This window comes from Myodes glareolus, chromosome 5, assembly GCF_982192425.1.
Source record: "Myodes glareolus chromosome 5, mMyoGla1.1, whole genome shotgun sequence".
NCBI lineage: Eukaryota > Metazoa > Chordata > Mammalia > Rodentia > Cricetidae > Myodes > Myodes glareolus.
In genome coordinates, this window is record NC_142030.1 from 55972618 (window position 1) to 55990272 (window position 17655).

Below are 17655 nucleotides of genomic sequence, written 5' to 3' on the forward strand. Positions count from 1 at the left end.
TTAGTGAGTCTTGCTTCCCAAGCAGATGGAGTTTGGCTAAAATGAACAAATCTTGCTCTGTGCAGGCACTATGTCCATTTCAGAATGTTTGCTATGGATTTTTCCCACGTCATCTATTAATTACCTAATTACATCGTCTAATTATGGGATTCTTCATGTATTTACACTGATTACGTAATTGAGTGCAATTACACTAATTAGGTTAATGATACAGGATAACAGACTACAAATTGCTTTAAAGGGACAGTGGGAAGGCTGGTAGGCCAAAAACCCTTTGGAGGTAAGTTGGGATTTGTCTGCTTCCAGCTCAGGGGTTCTCTCAGCCTCACCCTCATTCTGACTTTTCAGGTCCACTCAAGACTGAAATAAAGAAAAACACCAAAACTTTAACAGCCAAGGCCACCTTCAGTGAGGCAAGGACAGATGGGGGTAACCACAAGGCTCCCCTCTTTATGAAAGGTACAATAATGACTCCCGTGAAGACTCTCATGCCCAAGTGATCTGAACCTAAAATATACTACCTTATATAGAAAAAGGATTTTGCAGAAATAACTAAAGGTAAGGACCTTGGGATGCAAAGAGTGTCCTTGAGAATATAATCACACGAGCCTTGGAAAGTGAAGACCCTTTTCTACGGGGTCAATAAAAGATGCAAGAATGACCCTGAGACAGCAGCAGGGAAAGGATCCAACAGCCAGCTCCCATCTGAGAGGGGACCATTTGTAAAGATCAGAAAGGGTCGTTGGAAGCGGCATCATCCCCAGCTAATAGCTGATAAGGAAACATGCTTCAGTCCCAACAAACTCAGAGTACTCGGCTCTGCCACCAGAATGAGAAAGCGGATCCCGCAGTTGACCATACTGAAAGGAGACAGCCCAGCCAACACTTCTATGTAGTCTGGTGAGATGTCTTGACAGGCTTCTGATCTACACAACAGTAATGTGATAAATTTATATCCTTTAAGTCACTAGGCTTCTGGTCATTTGTTACAGTAGCAGAGAGAAACATCTACATATTGCTCTGCCTTCTCCCCACCCCTTCCCACATTCTCCCATCACAGCCAGGCAATCCCTCTCCAATTCCTCTCTTACCAAAGTCTTTTTCTGAGAGGAGGGCTGATGGCAATCTTACACCCTCATGCAAGCACAGGTCAGTATGGCCTCTCCCGTGACATTTGCATTTTCTGTGCAGGTCTCACTTTGTAATAACACAACATTGTGACCCTTTTGATGGTAAAAATAGCGAGAACTTTATAGTTGGAATTAGATCAGTGTCTTATCGAATCTCGGCTCACTTGTATGCTAGTTCTGTGAATGTGGTGAATGGCAGAGTTTCATAATATGGATTTCAATATCTTTATAATAAAGTGTGGATCATAGTATCCATCACATGCAGTTTTTACAGACATGCAACAAGATGATGTATGTTAAATGCCTGGGAAAATTTGTGTCCCATGGGTAATGTTCCCTGTGTTTGTATCCATCGATGACCAACCTGGAGAAGTAACTAGAGGACAAAGGGACACACTTGTGTCTAGGACACCACAAGATCCCGGGGCACAAAATAAGATGCTAGGTGATTTGCTTCATTGCAACTTTTCAATTATCAGGAAGACTTCAAAAAATTATTAGTAAAACCATTGTGTAAAGGAAACTGGCCAGAAGAAGTCACCCCCAAAACATTCATTCCAGTGGCACAAGAGGAAACTGATGCCAACAGCGGCACCCAGATAGACAAACTCCTGTTTGTTTCTGTCCACAGAAGGCAAACTGGCCTTAGAAGTGAGAAGGGGAAAACCGCTCAGCGTCTGGATTCATCTCGATGACTCATGCCCATTTTAAAACACGTGACCCTCACCAGTCCCAGAAAGGGCTGTTGCAGATGCTGATGGGTAAATAGAAAGGTAGAAGTGACCCAGGAAAGGACTTCCTTTTGTCCATCTCTTCTGGGAAACTCATTGATCTAAACATGTTATATGCATGAAGTCATTAAATCCTCCCAATAACTCTGTGGATGGTAGGTGTGCATTTCTTAATTGTATTTCTGGAACACAAGGCAAGCGATTATTCTGTGTTAGGATGCACTCAAGTCTCTTGTCTCAAGAGCTGATAATGTTGATAGTAAGTTCTCTATGCCCTGACATTACAGGGCCCCCAGCATCACTAGAAGGGGTTGGTTTCCCATGGGTGGCTTCAAGATGTAGTCTTCCAATGTGTAACAGAGTCATCAAAGGGGTCTTCATAGTAAGATAATCAGGACCAGAGCCCACGTGCTCTGCCACACAGGGGATCTGTGCATTTGTCACAGATTCGGCAGGGAGCAACACTTGAAGACCTATCTTTGTCCTAGCTCAGTACCTCTTGGCTGCAGGGACTTGGAGAAACCATTAAACCCCATCACCACAGGTAAAACATGGCTAGTGGTGTCTTAATGGTGGCAAGAGATATACCCTCAGGATATTACAAATCACATCTGTTAAATATTGCCCATAGCAGCTGAACATCATAACTTGAGAGGTGCTAAGCATCTCCACAAAAATACTGGCTCATGGCTGATGTTCAATCCAAACTTCAGATCTGATTCAGATCTCTGAGTCGAAATACGGACCAGTGTTAAAACACAATGACTTCTGGTCTGGCTATGTATCACATAGAACCCTTGGCTTTGGACATCGTAATGTGAACTGGCCAATACACGTCATTCCCTACATGGTATGACCCCAAGTCTGAAAATGAGCATCGGATTTTCCAGTAAAGACTGTTTTGAGGGGTTACCCTCAAGAACTTTCATAATTAATGTCGTTGAGAACAATTAGTGAACACAGTTATCTAATTTCACCATTAGCCCTTACAGGGCACATTCTGTACACCAAATACATGGAAGAAAATTGTCACTAATCTAAACAGAGTTTACGCCAGTTATCCTTTTCAGGAAATTATGCAATAAAAATAGAAAATAGTATCTTAAAGCCAAAATTAGAGGCAACACATGTGCACAGTACCGTCTTCGACATTGTTCTGGTGTTTCATAACTACCAGCTTCAATGTGACTTCCAGCTCACTGACTATTAGATTCTCGAGGACAAAAGCTATGTCAGGCCCATTCTCTTGGTACATAGTAAATTGTGTGACAGAGAATAGGTGTTCAAACAGCATTCATTGAGCAGATGAATAAATAAATGAATGAGCCCAGTGACCAACTAGAATTTCTCCAGAGATCCTTAGCCATCTCCGTATGTTCTTTCCAGTTCACAGACAGCAAGCGTGGGAGATTCTCTCCCAGAGTCTCTAATGCTCTCCCCATCTCCAGCGTGGCTGGGCAACCCTCCCCCACACCTAGCTTTGTTTTCCTGTCTGTCTCAGGCACAAGCCAGCCCTCCTCACTCCTCTCGGCCCTCTGGGCAGCATTCCTGTGCTTCCTGGCGTCAGAGCTCAGACACCAATGACATCACTTACCCACTGCCTCATCAACTATGACTGCTACCTGGAATTCCGTACATAGCACCGTCCAGCAGTTATTGATCCGCCTTTTCAGGACCTCGGCAGAATGATTTCCCTTTCAACTAACTAATTGTGTAGGGAAAGGGTTTTAAAACAAGAAACGGAAAAAAAAATCCATTATATTCTCTAAGAGGAAGCCTAGGTCATCCTGCTAAGTATTGCATCCATACAGATGTGCTATTAAAACAGATGTTTGTGCAGGCAAGCCTAAACTGCTAACAAGATTGCATCCCCCAAGGACAACTTGTTTTGTAAATGACATTGTTTTGTATGTTGCTTTTAGTGGTTTTGTTTGTATGTTTGTTTTATAACGGTAGCGAAAGAAGACTGGGAGAATATGAGGCAAACCTGTTCCACTCGTTTCCCCCACTCAGCGTGTTGTCACTCACAATGTCAAGGGACATAACCAGTAAGCTAAAGGGGGGGGGGGGACAGAAGAGCCCTGCCATCCACTGTTATGGATGCCCGCCTCTTTAAAGATCAAAAGACTTGCTAATCCCCATCTTTTCACACTGTTTTCCTTGTGGGGGGAGCAGAGTCTCAAACAGACCTTCATGCAGCTTGCTCATTTAAGTCAGTCTCTTCCATAAACACCCTCCCCGAGTCACCTTGATAACATTTGACCAGCTACCTGTGTTATCACTATTACCCCTATTGGCCAATGCCACTTAATCTCGTTTTCTCAGTTAATAACTTATGAGGTCCTATGACAAATATTTAACAGGATCTAGATTCACCAAGCACATAATCCTCTGGGAACATCTGTGAAGGATTTCCGAATGGGGTTTGTTGAGGAAGCCCCACCCTAATGTGTGCAGCCCCATCCTATGGGCTGGGATGCTGCATAGACTGAAAAGGAGGAAGAAAGTTGAGTGTTCATCTCTCTGCTAACTATGGACGTGATGTGGCCGGCCACCACCATGCCTACCCTGCCACAAAACCTATGCCAAAATATACCTTTCTTACTTCAAGTTTGTCAGATATTTGACCACATTAACTACACATTAACTACAAAAGTAACCAATAAGAGCATTTCAGTGTATCTATTTGAACATCTAGATGGCTTCTGCCACTCCACAGGTCTGGTTTTTAAGTCAGATTGCTTTCCTTCTAGCCTTTCTTCCAATGGTAGATGAGGCTCGACCAAAAGCTCTGGATCCGGGTGTTCCTCACACCGTTCATCTTTTAGTATTGAATCCTCGCCACCATCTCCTTCAGGTGAGCTATGGCCACAGCTTTCTGCTGGTCTCTCTTGTTTTTCTGACCCACATTGTTCACCTGATTCAACTGTGCCCCCTAGGTTCCAAGCATCATGAGCATACAGAATCCTCAGCCTCACTTACGACACCCGCCTCAGATTTATCTTCTGTAATTCCTCTGCTCTTCTCTGTAAGGCCTCAAACCACTCAGCTCTGAGGAAGGCTGGCCCTCATGCCGCCCAGGCAAACTCGCCCTCAAAATGAGCCAAACACAGGACAAACCCATTCTCCTCTGGACCCTGACATGATACAGAATCTTAATCCTTTTCATGGTAAGTGGACAGTTTTAAGTGTGACCAGTGCCTTCTTTAAGGCAGATCGAGGGACCTACCTGTGCAACCCCAGCTGCAAGGCCCAAAGGTTTCATCAAAGACTGACTTTTCCTCTTCAGCAGTATCTCTCCATCTCTCCCACTGTTCTCTTCTTTATGGCTTTACAGAGCATGGTCTTGTCTGCATTGCCAAAGACTCCTTATGGAGCCCTCTGTGTCCGATCACTTCTCCATAGCTGATGCTTGGAGAGCCTCATGCTAAGGAAAAAAAAATGTTATCCTGGCTTAGGTTCCTAGCCTTCCTTCAAGAAATCATCACCTTCTGGCTCACAGTGTGACTCTTCCCTCCTGATCTTGACTGGTGTTACCTCAAGGTCCAGAGATGCCATTTGTGTATTTTTTTTTCCTGGTTCAAAAACCTCAGTGAGTGTGAGATCTGAGGTCAAGACAGACATTGGCCAGTGAAACAAAGCAAGCTGACTCCCACACACGGAGAAATAAAGCTCCTCCGGCAGCACACAGCAAGTACTGCATTCGAGAACGCAAAGCTCAACCCTAAATTTTGTCCGTTTCAAAGCTCTCCACATGGTGTTCATCTACCTTCTGGGCATGCATGAGTTTTTACAAACTTATTTATTGCCGCTGAAAACCTTTCAGAGAAGAACCGGTTTGGTCAATCAATCCACGTTAATCGCTTCGATATTGAAACCTGGAAATCAAGCAAAAGCAGTCATTAAACGAGAACACAGTGGTGAAGAAACCCACAGAAAGGCTGGAAGAGCCTGTAACTATTGCAATATAAATTAGAACAAATCTTCCCCTGCCCTGATCTCAGAGTGGCACTGTGAGGATGGAATAATTGAACTTCGCGAGCTTCACCTTGACGTGAACGTGAATCATCCTCAGCGCGGCTCGAAGCAGCTGTCACTTAGCATTATTTCCACCCAGCAGAGAAAGAAATCGAGGTAGCATCCAGAGGTAGGGTGCCTAACTTGCAGCCACACAGCACACTGTGGGCAAAATTAGAATCAGAATCCTAGCCAACTAATCTGTGGTTATGGAATCAATCTGCCAAATGATGCAAGATGTAATTAAATAAACGCCTATGCACATGGCACAGCGCGTTTAGTAGGCGCTCAATAAATTTCCCGAAACGAGTGAAAACAAAACGCAAAACAAATATGGTACTCGCGCCGAGGCCCTAAAGAGAACAGGTCGGGACAGGCACCCGCAGGAAAAAGCAAGGGAGCTGTGATCTTCGTCTGTGTCAGCTCTGCTTCCTTTCCTGAGGACAGGATCGGAGTGCCTGTCAATCTGAGGAGATGCCTCTTCTGGCCAGCTAGTCAACAACGCTTAGACAAGCGAACTTCAGTATGGCCTGGTAAGGGCCAGATACCTGCTTCTCCAGAAATATCAGAAAACTAAGAAAGTTGTCAGACCACCAGGTAAAGAACCTTGAAAACCCAGGTGTTATACAGAGTGTGGCTTTTGAGATTTTAGTGGCCAGTTGGATGCTTTGCTATGTTTTAATGGTTACTTCAGACTGTACAGCCATTGTTATTAGTTATACTAAAAACAAACCAGCCCCTTGAGGGGCAGACAAATAAGAACGCACTCTCTGTGTTTCCTGGGGGCAGTTGATGGTGACACATGTCACGTGCTCATAAAACACCTCTTAGCCATACCACGACATTTGGGGACCATCCTAAAGTAATCTCTAAACAAACATTAGGATAATCCCTTTTTGAACATGGCTGCGGAGTGAATATGAAATTTTCTTTCTGTCTAGTGTTTTCGATGACTGGTCCCCAGCAGGTGGCACCATTTGGGGAGCCTGTTGAAGCTTCAGCAGTTTGTCTTGCTGAAGGAAGAAGGTCTCACAGGAGGCGAGCCCTTGGAGGTGTCCATTGTGCCTGGCTGCTTCCTGCCAAGACTCTACTTCACCGGCAGCCATGAGGGACCAGCTATCGTACCCTGTATGGCCCTGCCTCTGTGACTTTAGGACAAGCACGAAGGCTCAAGCAACTGTAGCCTGAATCCTCTGAAACTGTGAACCAAAATAAATGTCTCCTTCCTTAAGGTACTGTCAGGGGTCGGTGACTGCGTTGGGAAGGTAATTAATAGACACCTTTTCAACTTCCTGTCCCCCTTTCCTAGAAAATGTGCTCTTTTTTTGGCTTCCATATCATAATGTAGAAGCATGCTCGCTTCCTCAACCAAGGCCAGGGTAGCTGACCAGAAGTCATAAAGCCCTGGAAAAGTAAAACACAGTCAGGGAGCCATGGAGAGAGAAGCACTCAGCTGTTCTTCTCTGACTATAAGACTTTCAGTTCTGGGGGGCATTCTGCAATTAGCACTTCCCATTAGATCTAAGTGGAGCCAGGCACTAACAATAATTTAAAAATATGTTTATCCAACTATTATTCTCTGAGCATGGTGTATTATGTTTGTATGTGGTTTGCATATGTGTGCAAAGCTGCATGTGAACGCATACTCGTGTGCAAGAATGTGGAAGCCAGAGGTCGGTACCAGACATCTTTCTCAATCATTAGCCTTCTTTCTTTTTCTTCCACATAGGGTCTCTTCATGAACTGGAGCTCACCAGCTAGGCTGGCTGACCATGGTGGAGCTCCTATCTGCCTCTACCTCCCCAGCACTGGGGTTACAGGTACATCTTCAAGATTTTACAGCAGGTACTTTATCAGCTGACTCTTTCCCTAGTCCCGATAATAATAAACAAAATTTATAAAGTCATTAGTTTAGTTGTTATACAGGGAAAATGCTGCTTTGTTGAGTGTTTTAGTGGGAGATTTAGGGAGCTTTTTATATCCGCTTTACAGTTTCATAACCAAACTCATTGCCGTTAATTGATTTGGAATGTATTGGGTGAACAGGTATCACAAAATCAGGAAGAATTAAGCACAGTGTGGACAATCTGAGGACACGACCCAAACAAAAGTCGTGTTTTCTGACTGAGGGTTGGCATTTTGTGCTCTTTTTAAATCTTGTTTCGAGAAGATTAATTTAGTGGGGACTTCCTGGCTCTTAAAGAAAAGCCATAATCGCTTCAGAGACTGGTGCCTTGCAGACCTCTCCCTGCAAAGGGGGGTTTCAAGCCTGTCCTTCATGAGAGTGGCCAGCAAAGCCAAAGCTTGGGAACCCTAGAGGAGGACACAGAGCCCGGGCACGGATGGCTGAAGGTCGTGTAGACGGCAGCCTACTTTTAATCAGTCAGCGAGGGGCTCAGGACTCCGTGATTCTGATTCTACTCATGGAAATGCGCTCCATCAGCCAGAACAAGAGCCAGAGTTTGCTGCCTGGTCCTACCCATCCCTCATACTCAAGGGGCTAGCTGACCTGTTCAGTCCTGGCTTCACAGTTTCCTAAGCCACTTCAGCGACTGCCTTCCCAAGCCATGAGGCTTCCTGCAATTGCCAACTCCAGAGGACAGCGGAGGTGAAGCGGTGCTGTATAAGGAGTCTGTGGGGACACCTTGGAGGCCATGCTTTGCGAAACCCTGAAGAAAACTGTATAAGAGACTTGGTGCCCAGGAAGAAAATTCTTATAACTGCTATTTGGAAAGTCAGTTTTTCGTGAAAGACTGGGCTCTGCAGCTGGGGGTTGCACATCCCTGAAAGCCATTTGATCTGCCTAACAGATTGAGCTGGTCATGCTTGTAGCTGCAGCATTTACCAAGCAGAGGATTAAGTGGCCCCATTATATCAGGGCCTAGAGGGGACATATTTATTCCTTTGTTGGCTCATTCTGAGGGTGAGTTTGTCTATGCAGAGAGAGGGTCAGCCTTCTTTGGAGGTGAGCTAATGGGCTGTGTGGCAGAAAAGCATGTTGGCTGAGGCTTCACGTGACACTGAGGGCTTAAAGCTGTGCCCACTCACAGGAAAAAAAAAAAAAAAGCCGGAGCCCCTGACCTACTGGGAAAGCTTCCAGGAAGGCTAATGGCATCTGATCCTCGCCCTTGCTCTGCTTTTTCCATCTCGGTTGCATTATCTTGGCAACTAGGCCTTGTGAAAAAAGCAGCTCCCTGTCTCAGTGATGCAGGAGACTCCAGCATTCAGAATGACCGAGTCAGGCTACGTAGAAAGAACCCACCAATTTCCAGACCCACGCCGGCCAGACACGTGCATGGAGACGTGGCGCCGAAGTTACTGCGTCAGCTGTTCTCCGTGGGTGATAGGAACACTTTGCTGGGTCCTGTTGTTCCCGCTGCAGATTGAGGAAACCGCCTGTAAAGTCCTTGAGGGGAGGCCTGCTGGAAACACAAGCATCTTGTGACTACTGCATTATTGCAGACAGCACTGCGGAGCCTTCGCCTTCGATACATGGAGCCCCACACACAGCATCAGGCCATTTGCTAGATTGGATGCCACTTTTGGTGACAGGTCAGGGAAAGACGCTGAATTTGATGCAGACTGACAGGTCCGTAAATTTGGTTTCTAATTTTATGTATTTATTTCTTTTAAAGAAAAGAGGGAGAGAGGGAATACTCGGAGCCATGAAATCATTAAAACCAATTCCCTTTCTCTCCCCTAGCCCTCCCTCTCCGGAGTATGTGTGTGAAACAATCTTCACAGCTCCTGAGCCCTCCAATGGTATCGATCCAGATGTGGAAATTGGTATTGACTGCTGCTGCTACTCGGCGCACTTCCCCGGCTTTTAAAGACACAGCGTATAGGTGATTTCACTTTGCGCAGGACACAGCTCGGGAGACATTTGCTGATCCAAACTAAATAATACAAATTAAAAAATTGGGTTTTGTGTCTCGCACTCCCCATTAAGCCACATGGGAACCGGAAGAGCTCCAGAGCAGATGGCACCGGAAAGGGTCGGTGCTGGCTTTTTCACAGGAAAGAGTAATTTGTTTGTTATTTTCCCTCATCCTGACTACTGGGCAAGGCCTAGGTGCAGAGAACCTGAAAGTGTGACTGGGAGTACAAGCTGGAGATCCTGTGTTAAATCTCTTTTGCCACCCTAAAATAATTGTCTCAAACAATGATGTCAAAACAGATCCATCAGCTTGGCAGGGGTGGCGCACGCCGTTAATCCCAGCACTCAGGAGGCAGAGGCAGGTGGGTCTCTGTGAGTTCAAGGCCAGCCAGGTCTACAGAAACCCTGTCTCAAAAAACAACCAAAAACAAAACAAAAAAACAACAACAACAACAACAACAAAAACCTCACTGGATGAAAAGTAAGCACCAACAGCTTTTGTTTCTTTCTGGATGCAAAGGGGAGAAGATGTTCCCTGCTCCTTTGGATCCTTAGCAGAATTCAGTTCCTTGCCTCTTCGGTCTGGTAGACCAGCTTCAGGAGACTTCTTGCACTGCTTGGCCTACAGTGGCTTTCTCCATCTTCCAAGCCATCATGAGGTATCCCTCCAGCCCACTTTTCTACCTTACGTTTCATCCACGCAGTTAGACTAGATGAAGCCGGGTAATATAGAACTTGTCCCCCGTTGAGGACTTTCAATTTAATCAAGTCCTAAAAATCACTTTTCTGCGAATGGTGACATATTCAGAGGTTCAAGGAGTTAGACTGTGGGCGGGCTTAGGGAAGCAGTCTTCTGCCTGCTGCTGACGTCATGATTCTGTTCTACATTCAGCCCCGTTCCAACAGCCTAGCATTATTTCAAGATTAAAAAGTGAACATTTGGTTTTGTGTTGGTGTGAACATGTTCATGTGTGTATGTGTGTGTGTGTGTGCATGTTCACGTGTGTTTGTGCACATAGGTGTGTATGCACACATGCACCTGTGTGTACATGAAGGGCAGAGGTGTTGGGTACGCAATCTTGTCCCACCCTAAGGTTTGCACTGACCCTGGAGGTCAATGCTTTGTCTAGGCTGTCTGGTCTAGTCATAGAGCATCTCCTGTCCCCACTTCTCCCATGCTGGGATTGCAAGTCCATCCTCCTGAACCTGGTTTTCCTTCGGGTGAGCACTGGGAATCCAGCTCAGACCCTCATGCTTGCATGGCATGCCCTTTACTGACGACACCAAGCTCTCCAGCATTGGATATTTGATGTTTAGCAGTGAACAAGAGAGTCATTCATGTATAATTACTTTCAGGGTGGTTGCACACTCAGATCGTGATCCAACTCTCCAGCCTCTTATAATACCATACGGCGGAGTCTGGGTTCCCCAGAGACAAGTCATTCAGAAAAGAGATATGGGACACTAACCTGAGGCTAACCCAGGTAGCCATTATGGCCTTCAGGAAGTAGCCTAAGAAGGAGGAGTGCTGAATGGGTAATTGCCATCCCCATCCCTAACCTCACCTTTGCCCTCAGCTCCTCCCTCAAGGGAAGATACTTTCAGTGCTGTTTTGTAGACTGATAAGTCTGCATTTGAAACCAGCTCACCTACTGCCTAGCCTCAGAGTGACTGGTGAAAACTCGACAAAAGACTTAAGAATCCCCATCCTAGTCCCGCTCATACCTCAGTTTGCTTCCTACAGAATATCCTGTGCCCCTGGCGGAGGGTTTTTTACACACCTGTTTCTACTTATCCTTTCCTGAAACCATCCCATCTGCATTCTTGAGTTGTCAGCCGAGCCTGCAGCCTCAGCCGGCTGTACTGTAAGCCATCCCAGCGCACCTCTGTTTTCCCTGCTGCTTCTGCCTACAGACAGGCTCGCCCGCTTTCAGCCCATTGCAGGGTAAGGGCCCCTTTGCTGAGAGGCTGTTAGTCTGAATGGCTAATTGAGACCTCCCTTGTGCTGAGCTGGTGCAGATGGCATTGAATGCAGCACTGTTAGACAAGAGGGAGGCAAAGCATCATGAATATTTAATGAGATATAAGTAAATATTAATGAAACAATTGTATCTTTAAATGGTTAAACGACTTTTCCATATTCCAGGCCATTTTTATTCAACCATGGCCCATACACACACACACACACACACACACACACACACACACACACACACACACACAAGCAATCACATGATATTCATTTTTCATCTGAGCTAGCAATTTCCAGTTTGGCCTTCTTAACGTGAGAATCCTGATTATGCTAAATCTAAGCCTTCCTGAATTCATCCCTAAAGTTGAAAAAGCCGATTCTGCCCTGAAATGTAGACTTCACAACTTTCTGGAATTCCAATGACACGCTTGAGTCTTGCCTACTCTGATTTCATGGCACGAAGCCACGCATGCCATGGGGAGGCAGGGAACCTTTGCTTGAGCTCATGTGTGGTAATTGCTTTATTCTGCATGAACTCGCTCTAATTCTCCCCAAAACAAGAGAGAGGCTTAATCTTGCCTCTCTGACTGAATCATTTACTCCTCTGCCTGGGATGTCTTCGGGTACATCTTCCTCTAATTATATTCCTTACTTTGGAGCAAAACATCAGCGAGTGTCCTGACTTTACTTGTCAGTACCATTCACATAGCCTCTCCTTTGGAGCAGGGATGTTAAGAGGGAAGTTCCTGTAACATATTGGGAATTTACTCAGTTTAAGTTAGGTTCCTGAGACTTGTTTTGTCTATTTTTCCTATTGACGGCCTCATGGTAGGATTTCATCTTCTCTGGTAAATTTCCAGTCTTTCATTTTGTAATTGATTTTTAAATTTCTGAATGTTGATGTGTTTTACCCCTCTCTTTCCGGTCCCATGTGGAACTTCATCATCGTCAGCCTTTTAACATGACCTCGGTACCCAGCATCTCCTGCCCCACCTCTGAATCAAGGCCTCCTACTTCCCTCACAGGTCCTGATGATCTCAGCAGGGTCTTTGTCCACATTTGAAATGGCGGCTCTTTCACCTCATTTTTATGACCAAGGCGCTTCACGGTCTTCTGAGCTGTTTTCAGACCACTCATCCAGCTATTGTGCTAATGACCACACCCTGTTTCCCAACAGAGATAAAATGATTCAATCAGAGAAGCAAACGGGCTCCTTCCACAGGCAAATCCAACCTATTTTTAAAGCCAATACTTAATAAATCTTAGAAACTTCTTTGTAAACAAGAAAGCTCTGAATCCTACAATTTAGAAGAAATGTACACATATCTGCTTTTCCAAGGCCTTGGCAAAACTTCTTTTTATTCATTTTTCTTTCTATTCATTTTTTATCTTTTGAAATTATAATATAATTACATCATTTTACATCATTTTCCTCTTCCCTTTGCTCCCTCCAAACTGTCCCATGAGCCACCCTCCATTGCACACTTTCAAATTCATGACCTCTTTTTCTGTGATTGTTGTTAAATGTGTGTGTGTGTGTGTTTCTAAATACATAAATGCAACCTGTTCTGTGTGTATGACATGATTTGTGCGTGTGTTTTGAGGGTTTTCCATTTAGTACTGGATATCCAGCTACTCCCCTCTTCCCTGGAGAAGACAATTTCTTCTGCTCTCAGCATTCCTTAGGTGCCTGTAATTCTTTGTTTAGGGTTAAGAACTCAAGAGCTCCCACCTCCTACACGACCAGCATGGATTGGGTATTATTCTTGCTCAGGTTATACTTAGGCAGCCAAGTTGGTCAGAAGTCATATTTCTAAAAACATAATTCAAAATAAGAAAAGAAAGGAGCGAGGAGGAGAGTTAGGTATAAACTTTGGATCAAGGACCTTTTAAAAATGGATTTTAGGCCTATTGTCATGGTGCTCATCTTTAGTCCTAGCACTTGGGAGGCAGAGTCAGGCAAATCTCTGGGTTCAAGACCAGCCTGGTCTACAGAACTAGTACCAGGACAGCCAGGGCTACAAAGAGAAATTCAAAAATAAAAAAAATTTTAAAGACTTTTTTTTAAAAAATGTATATTAAAGCTGGTGGTGGCACACACCTTTAATCCTAACACTTGGGAGGCAGAGTCAGGAGGATCTTAATGATTTTGAGGCCAGTCTGGTCTACGGAGGAGGTCGTAGGAGTAGAGCTAGGGCTGTTACAAAAAGAAACACTGTCTAGGGAAGGGGGGTAAATTGTTTGTGTGCATGAGCGCATGACTGCAAACTCCTTTAGAGGCCAAAAGAGGGCATCATATTCCCTGGAGTTGCCAGTGGTTCTGAGCCTCCCAGACTGGGTGCTGGGAAAGAAACTCCAGTCCTCCGCAGGAGCACTGTATGCTTGCAAGTATTGAGCCATTGCCTGCTAGATCAAGGATCTGAAAAAACTCCAAAGTGAGGAAACTTTCCTCAAACAGACTTAGACACCAAAACCTCCATCAGAAGCTAAAGTTCATCAACATAAGCTCAGGACAAAGAGTCACCAGCAAACAAGCAGCTTCACTCACACCCCATAGCGGGGGTGAGGAGGGGGCACCAAGGGAGTTCCTCAGAGCATTGTCATAAAACTACTGGACCAGACACTCTCAAGGGTCAGTGCTGACAGTGTGTGTTTCTATGCAAACTGTGGAATGTAGAAATCACACAAGAACATATACAGTTTCCTTTCATGGTTCTTTTTTGTTTGGTCTTTGTTTTGGTTTTGATCTCTGATAGTCTTACTACAGTTTGCATAGAAACATCATCTTTCTGCTTCAATATCCTCCTGCCTCAGCCTCATAATACCAGGATTACAGGCATGCATCACCACTCCTGTCTGGGGTTTCTTTGGAGTAGAATACCTGGAAATTCTTTCTGGAAGAATCACATCTTTCCTATTAGGCCACACTGAGCCGTTCTACCTACAGTTTTGTTGATCTTCCAACAATGGTTCCATCTCATGGAGGATTTCACCAGGATGTGTTTGGCAAGAAGAAAGTAGAATCCCAAAGAACAAATCATAATTATTAATTAAGGTCTATGGTAGAATAAGTGTATAGCACATAGTCATCGATAGTAGTGAAAATAATGTTATGGGAGGGTTATGAAGACTCATCTTATTTTCTTCTATTCTACAAAACCAGAGAAGACTTTCCATTGAGGGAAATGCACAGTTGGAGCTGTTTTGGAATGGTCACTCAGGCGGCACTGTGAAGGTCAGAGGATTCCAGAGTAAGGAGTTGAGACTGAAGGCAAAGATTACTTCTTGCACCCTCATGTACACTACTATTGAGATGTAAAGTGTACTGATCTGAGAGACAATCGTGAAGAGAAAGTGGTCAAAGCAAACAGCTTGAATGACTGGGTAGATGGTGACCTCCCCAGAGAGACAGGAATCCAAAAGAGTAGAAGAGTTTGCATAGTGATTGTGAGGAGTGGGGAAGAGAAAGTGTAAGAAACAGTGAGTTTTCCTCTGAATATATTCCCTTGGAAATGCCTTCAAAGTATTGGATCTGAGATGTGCAGAAGTCTTGTTGTACCTTACTGAATAGCGTAAACATTGCCCTACGGGATGGGATCAAGACCTAAAGAGATGAAGCTCATCTTTGGTACTAACAACTGAGCCGGGCATATAGACAGCAGAGAATTCAGAATTTGGTAAATTGGAAAATGCATGAAAGAACCAATACATAAGATCAGGATCAAGTGGTGGACCAGGGTGCAGATGGACAGTCGGACAGTACTAATTGGGGATAGTGGAGAAGGAGCAAGTCCAGGTGACCGGTAGATGGATAGAGAAATTGTAACTATTGCCTACCATCTTGGAAATTATGGGGTAAGTCAGGTATTAAGCATATGGCTGTTCCATGAACAGGACTTAAACCTATATTTCTGGTTTTGTTTTGTTTTTCGAGGCAGGGTTTCTTGTGCAGCTTAGGAGCCTGTTCTGGCACTTGCTCTGTAGACCTGGATAGCACAGAGATCCACCTGCCTCTGCTTCCCAAGTGCTCGGATTAAAGACGTGCACCACCATCACGCAGCTGCCCTACACTTCTAACCATGCACAGTAGCATCAAGAGACACACAAGACCTAATGTCACTTCTATGATGTGAGAGCCACACCCTCAAGGACAATGCATGTGACCATCCTGGCAGCGCCATTCATCTTATTCTCAGTGCCAACTCTTCCTTCTTTACTTTAAGTAAGAAATATTTCTATTTACTCCTAGTTACTAATTATTGTTGCCACATATTTTATTGCAAAATTGGACCCTTATTCTTGAGATTTGATTAAATGAGCATTTGAAATTATTTTTCTGTTTTTCTCCTTTTATTTTATTTTATATGTATGAATGTTTTTCCTTCGTGTGTATTGTCTTAGTTAGGGCTAACGTTGTTGTGAAGGGACACAATGACCATGGCAACTCTTAATTTCTTTTTTTGGTTCTTTCAAGGCAGGGTTTCTCTGTAGCTTTGGAGCCTGTCCTGGAACTTACTTGGTAGACTGTTGTAGGAGGCTGCTTATTTGTTCCTGGCTGCCCAGAACTAAAATAATCACACAGAAACTGTATTAATTACAACACTGTTTGGCCTATCAGCTTATGCATGTTTCTAGCTCACTCTTACCTTTTAAATTACCCATTTCTATTATTTTATATTTTACCATGAGGCTCATGGCCTACCTGCAAAGTTCCAACTGGCAGCTTGCCCTTTTCTATTCAGGCAGCTCCATGGCATCTCTGATGAGGGATTCCCCTCTGTATGCTGTGAATATCATTGGTTAATAAAGAAGCTGGTTTGGCCTGATAGGATATATAGGTGGAGGAAACTAAACTGAATGCTGGGAGAAAAAAGAGCAGAGTCAGGGAGAAGCCATGTAGTCCCACCGGAAACAGAAACCAGAACTTTAGCTGGTAAGCCACAGCCATGTGGTGATGCACAGATTAATGGAGATGGATTAAATTAATATTTAAGAGATATTCAATAAGAATCTAGAGTGATTTAGTGATAATAAGCCAAGCAGTGATTTAATTAATACAGTTTCTGTGTGGTTATTTAGGGTCTGAGCTGCTGGGCAGCTGGGAAAAAAACAAGCAACCTCCTCAAAACATATCATTTCCCTTTTTCTAACATGACTACAAGATTGACTATTATAGATAATTACCTATTAACATATATTTCTTAACTATACACTACATAATGTAATGATTTAAATGAGCAGCACAAACACAATACCTTAATCAAGAGTACAAATATACATATAACAAAATTGACCTTAAATTTGTAACAATAAATCAAGATCCATATAAATGCAAATATCTATAGCATATCCCCCTTTAAATGTAAACAAACCTTTAGAAACAATATTTGGGAATATGAGCATAGTTCTCTGCAAACTACTTCCAGCTTTTTGTTGGGCTAAGTATTTTCTTTTTGGAGGTTTCTCCATCAAATTATATTAATCTGGAATTAATCCACAGGTTCTTGTCTTCTGTGAAACAAAAGCAGAACCTCTTTTCAAAGCAACAAATCCGTAGTACCAAATTTTGGAATCAAGATGTCTTTAAAATATATAGGTTGGTTTAGTTTAGCAGCAGCTCATATAATAAAATGCCTCTCTATACTTAGCTCCTTCACAGTCAAAAGATTCAAAGAAAGCACAATAATATACACAATCCAGATTATTTTTATGTGGCTTATTTGTTTTTACTCTATTACTTTTTAATATTTATTTTATTATCCTTACTCCTTTAATCTATGACTGTCTGTATTCTGTCTCTTTAAAGACTTTGTCTTATATTTTAAAACCATTTACTTCCTTTTGTAATTGTCTATATTTTTTTTCTCTCTCTCCCAAGTGTGCATACATTTATCCAACACTGTGACCCATTTAGGGGTCTTTTTTACT